Consider the following 6,000-nt stretch of genomic DNA (forward strand, 5'->3'; position numbering starts at 1 on the left):
TGAACTTCCCTTCATAGTCAAATATTTCAGCTAAGGCAGGAGCTGACAGAAGCATAAACTCTATGCTTGGTCAAGTAGAGTCTAACGGAATAGTATATCTGGCCAAGTAGCATCCAGCAGTCTATGGCATCAGCAAGAAGGGCCAGTAGGACCAACACACACTGTCATCTCTAGAGGATAGTAATATTCTGCACAGTCAGAGGAGTGAACTAACCTGGGGTGAAGTGGATAGACCACAGGCCCTGGAGTCAGGAGGACCTGAGTTTAAATCTGGTCTCAAGACACTAGCTTATGTGACCTTGGGCAAGTCATTTAACCCAGACTGCCTTCAGAAAAAATAAATATGCTTCCTGGTATATGCCATTTAATGTGTGTTCCCTATTATGTCTATTCTTCCCACTATTTGTGAGACAGTATGTGCCATAATTATGAGGAAAATATGTTGTTGCTATGTTATTATGCCATTTTATAAAATGACTTTGCTTTAAACTACTTGTGTCTTTTGACTGATCACCAAAAAGAAAAAGATTGGTGGAGGGCTCATGAACCATGACAATAGGAAATGTGTACCCAAAGAATACTTTGAACATGAGGTAACATTCCGTATGAGTTGGAAGAAGCACCACTGATAATCTAGTTTATATATAGTTTTCTTGTCTTTTTTTTTGTTTGTTTTCTTCACAGAATGGAAGAAAAGGAATTTGGAAGAATAGAACCTGAAAAACTGACTCAAATCATTCATGCACTGGGCTAGCTACAAGTAAGAATTTTTTTTTAAGGTTTTTGCAAGGCAATGGGGTTAAGTGGCTTGCCCAAGACCACACAGCTAGGTGATTATTAAGTGTCTGAGGCCGGATTTGAACTCAGGTAGTCTGACTCCAAGGGCCGGTGCTGTATCCACTGCGCCACCTAGCTGCCCCTACAAGTAAGAATTTATTTTATGTAGGTTTTATTTCTACATGAAAGGGCCATTCTGTGAAATCTTTTTGTGAAGCAATAGTGGGGAAAAACCAGGGCTAACCTACAGACTGATTGATATACTTCATTTCCTAGAAGTTCTGAGTTGTAGCTATCTACTAAATCATTGAATTTTAGACTTGAATAGAAATCATCTAGTTCAAGCACCTTAATTTTACATATAAAAACAAGTTCACAAAGATGAAGTCATTTGCCTAAAGTCACAGGTAATGACAGAAGCAAGATTTGAATTTGGCTACTCTGATAATCAAAGTAGCCCTTTCTTTCCACTGTCCCACACTGCTTTTCAACAATTAGACATGCTTGTTCTTTAGAGTTAAAGTCTATTCTTCCATGGACCTAGGTTCAATTAGGCAACTTTTCACAGGAAGCAAATGTCTAAAGCAGTAGTTCTCAAACTCTTTGGTCTCAGAACCCTTTTACACTTTCAAAAATTAACTGAGGATGCTCCCTCCAAAAAGATTATGTGGCTCATATCAGATATATGATATTTACAAAACAATACATAATAATTCATTTTATTAGAAATATGAATTTGCTAAATTAGAAATTAAATAAAATTCTAATACTATTTTAGAAGTTAAAATGCCAATATTATTAAGAAAGGGGCAGCTAGGTGGCACAGTGGATAGAGTGCCAGGCCCAGAGTCAGGAAGATATGTTTTTGAGTTCAAATCTGACCTCAGATATTTACTAGCTGTGTGACCCTAAGCAAATCATTTAACACTGTTTGCCTCAATTGCTTCATCTGTAAAATGAGCTGCAGAAGGAAATGGCAAAACATTTCATTATCTTTGTCAAGAAAACCCAGATGGAGTTATGAATAATAATATTATTAGGAAAATTGATTTGATCTCACAGTTTCCCAAATCACACTTTGAGAACAACTAGTCTAAAGCAAAATTGAATTCAGGCATTTCTAACCCAAGATCCTGTGCTCTAACCATCATTATAGGATTACATTAGGATATCATTGCAACTGACCACTAGTGCTGGCCAATGAGAATATCAAGAGAAGGATGCCCGGGGAATTAGCACATCATCTTAACTGGATGCCACCTTAAGCAAAAAAAAGTTACGCGGCATAAATTACTACTATACTGTCATCTGTCATTCTATTATGTGGTGTGTCCTCTCTGACTCAATCAATTTCCCAATCTTTTTGATTACAGCTTTGTGCTCTACATTCCTGGCAATATGTTAGACTTTTCTGGTGAACTTTCACACTTTCTAATCAAGCCTTGAATCAGGTCCCTCCCCTCCTCCAGGGATCTTCCTTTGAGCTTTTTCCATTCTCTTGGAGCACTAGCTCATTTCCCTCTAGAGTGGTAAAACACTCAGCTCTGTCTGATACCCAAGTGAAATAAAATGTGTCCTCTACCTATATATGGCATAGATAAAGGCTGAGTTACTTGTCAGCCTGCCATCCCCATAGCTGGGACTCCCCAGAGTCCATGTCTCTTCAACAACAACTGTAGCTGAACTTCTGCAGAAGTGGCCATCTGCAGACTTGCAGGAGCAATAAGTGACTATAGAACTAGACAATTACCTTAATTACCTAAATAAAAGTCATTCTGGGGTAATGGTATAGAATACTGGACCAGTCTTTGCAAAATCCTTGGTTCTTTCCATCCTCTGACACTCCTATGACTGTAGATGATGTACTCCATCTCTCCAAAATGCACCTTCTTCCTCTATAAACTGAGATCCTAATGCCTGCTACTCACCTCATAGAATTGTTGTGAGACTCCGGTGAGAAAATGCATGTCAAGGGCTTTGCAAAAACCTTAACCTATATAGATGCCAGTTACTACTCGCTCACAATGAGTCAGTCCCCCCAGATTCTTTCACCAGCTAGGCAAGGAACCTCCCAGTTTCTTGGCCCAATACTAATTGTTCAAAGAGCTCCACTCCCAAGTCTTCCTCCTCAACAACCTAGTCAATTTTTCTTTCCTTTTAACCATTTAGGTCAGGCCGACCTTTTGAAAACCCCCTACCCCATGGAAAGAATTCACACATACATACATACACACACAGATATGCAAAGAAATATATACATATGTGTATGTTGCATATGCAAAACTACAAACATGTGTGTATACACCTAATTACACATGCATGTACATATACCTGGATGTATATATACATATTTCCATATACATAAATGTGTATACAGAATGATTTCATTATTGGGTGTAAAAGGAATGCCTTAAGAGAAAAAGCCTGCTTTGAAATTTCCAGAGTTCCTTAGAAATTTAAGAAGTTAAAGTGACTTATCTAGGGTCATACAAGTCAGGTTTTTCTGACTCCAAAGCAGGCCCACCTTCCACTATACCATGAATACTTCTTTACTTTAGACAGAAACTCCGGGACACCTCCAACATCCCCTTAGATCCATCCAACTAGGACTGCTAATCAAAGGAGGTATCATTTGAAGCTAAATTAAGACATGGAAAGTACAACTGGAAAGGATTAACACCATGCATTTCCCCACTCTGGAAGGACAAAAAAGCCTTTTTCTACCCTTGAATATGCAGGTGAAGGTGTGAAACCAATTGAGACATTTAATTAAAGAATCAAAGATGTGAAAAGTAAACAAATGGAATTGAACCTCTCAAAGAGAAATCAGCTGATGTACCAGATAACCTATAATACAAAATCATATGAGCTGAAAGTTAGGTACAACAATCTTTCATTGCTTGAGTTCTATAAGCAATGTTACATAAGCAATGATAAATCTCCCAGTTTAAGGAGACATGTAATGAAATATGCATCTATGTTCTGAACAACTTTCTGCTAAGAGCAATTCATTTCAAAACTAACCATTGCAAAGAGTCAACTGCACTCCAGACTGACTGACAGAAACCTGGAAAAGTTGTGTGTAGCAACATCCTCAATATCAGCTAATACCACATGCCCCACCAAAGAGTAGCAGTTCCAGCCATCACATCAGGGATGAGGCAATTGTTTGACCAAAGATAGCAGATTGATATTTAAGTTAATAATTTTGTATGGCCTGAGAATGACCTTATAAAAATCCAAATGGCCCTTGGTAGAAAAAAGGTTCCCTTATCCCTGCTGTAAGCAAAGCAGAATTGCAGGAGCTCAAAAGAAATGTGAGATTTGCAAATTTAGAGACATCTCCAATCCAAATGTTGATCCAAACTAATATATGCTTAACTGTGGTAGAGTCTTCTGAGCTCTTTATTAGTCATACTCAGATATATTGTACCCTAATCCCATTATAAATGAAGCCATTTTGGACCTCTTCAATTATGAAGGATTGGATTTAAGTGGGGGTGGGGGGAGAGGGTTGGGGCTGGGAAGGGAGGCTGTGTAAAGTCACCAGCCTCACTTTCTACCCAAGAGTTATCTGGGTCCAGTGGCCAGATATGGATGAGGACTACTGGAGGTGGTCCTGGATGCAGCAGGAGAACTTGGCCTTACTAAGCTATGATTTTTTTTTAATAGATCTTAATTTGACTAAGGCAATGCTCATTCAGAGATTAAGGCTAGGTAAGAAAGAGACAAGGCAGGGGCAAAAAAAAAAAAAAGTAAAAAAAAATGACTGCTTTTATATTGTCCAAAAAACAAACTGTACAGCCAACAAAAGTCCCAAATCAAGCCCCATTTGATCTTTCCTTGGACATTGATGGGTTAAGAGTGAATATAAAATGACACTTGTTCCTGGTTTTAGTCTTTTCCCTCCCAGATTCACTTTTTTTTTTTTGAACCATGCTACAGAGGCTATTCTTTCCTTCATTTCTTTCCTATCTGCCTTAATCACCGAGAATCCTTGATCATCTTGCCCTCTCATCTCTTTTTGTATTTTTTTCTTTTTTTGGTAAGGCAATGGGCTAAGTGACTTGCTCACAGTCACACAGCTAGGTAATTATTAAGTGTCTGAGGTCAAATTTGAACTCAGGTCCTCCTGACTTCAGGGCCAGTGCTCTATTCACTGTACCATCTAGCTGCCCCTTACCCTCTCATCCCTAGTCCTTCTAATCTATATCTGGCCACTGGACCTAGATAGCTCCAGGGAAGAATGTGAGGCTAGTGTCTCTGCATAGTCCCTCTCACTTAAATCCAATTCATGTGCATGTCATGGTATCACCTCTCTTATATCATGGTTTTCTTAGAAATGAATGACAAACAACAACAATAATGCATTGGCCCATTTAATTTGGTTTTTGTTAAGTTCAAAAATCAAATAATTTTTTTTTTGTTAAAGGAGGATGTGATGATGACAGAATTTTGAGAAATAACTGATTTTTTAAAAACCATAAATAAAAGATATTCAGCAGGAAAAAGGAGAAGAGGAAGGACTTATGATCTTACCACATTTGGGACTAGTGCCCCTTGTCCTTGTTACTTGATCAACTGATAGGTAAGTATGGTGATATTCACCAAATTTAAACATCTAAGAGGTGCTAAATTTGAACTAAATATAGGAAGCTGATCATGGAGGAGGATCTTCTACACAAAATATGGTGTTGTATGAATATCTGGGTAGTTTTTTGGTTGCAGAATGTACCTCAAGTTGTTTTGGTAGGGAGATTTATAAAAAATTTGTTTTCCTAAATCAAATGCCTTTTTATAGTCATCAAACCAATGAACACCATGGAATCCTGTATTCTTGATACATGTCAGTTAATTGTATGACTATAAGGAGGTTATCTGCTAAGGAATTTTGTCAAAAGCCAAACTGTTCCTTTATGATGCTTTCATCAGTGATTCCCTTGATGTATATATATAGTTTGTTTTCATAAAAACTCTATGCAGATGATAAAGTAGATATATTGGTTGGTAGTTATTGATATTCTCTCTCTCTCTCTCTCTCTCTCTCTCTCTCTCTCTCTCTCTCTCTCTCTCTCTCTCTCTCTCTCCCCCTCCCTCCCTCCCTCCCTCCCTCTCTCTTCCTCTTTATCCATGGATGACTGTTGGAAAGCCTATATGCCCCTCTCTATGAAATCCCTATGGAAGATTTAAAGGAAGACATGGAAAAGCGTCAAACAAAGTGAG

General features: G+C 38.2%; 1 long non-coding RNA gene across 3 annotated transcripts in view; it reads left to right on the forward strand.

Annotated features, from left to right (window-relative positions):
* Window positions 1-6,000, forward strand: part of LOC141487809 (uncharacterized) — a 210,948-nt gene extending 204,948 nt beyond the window's left edge. For 2 of the 3 annotated variants that reach the window (XR_012468517.1, XR_012468520.1), the window contains 2 exons: window positions 685-760; window positions 1,934-2,071. This is a non-coding gene — a long non-coding RNA (uncharacterized LOC141487809). Of the gene's footprint in view, window positions 1-684; window positions 761-1,933; window positions 2,072-5,926 lie in introns of those variants that run through there. The other variant, XR_012468518.1, reaches the window with a different exon arrangement.

Source organism: Macrotis lagotis, chromosome 5 (assembly GCF_037893015.1).
Source record: "Macrotis lagotis isolate mMagLag1 chromosome 5, bilby.v1.9.chrom.fasta, whole genome shotgun sequence".
In the NCBI taxonomy this organism is placed as follows: Eukaryota; Metazoa; Chordata; class Mammalia; order Peramelemorphia; family Peramelidae; genus Macrotis; species Macrotis lagotis.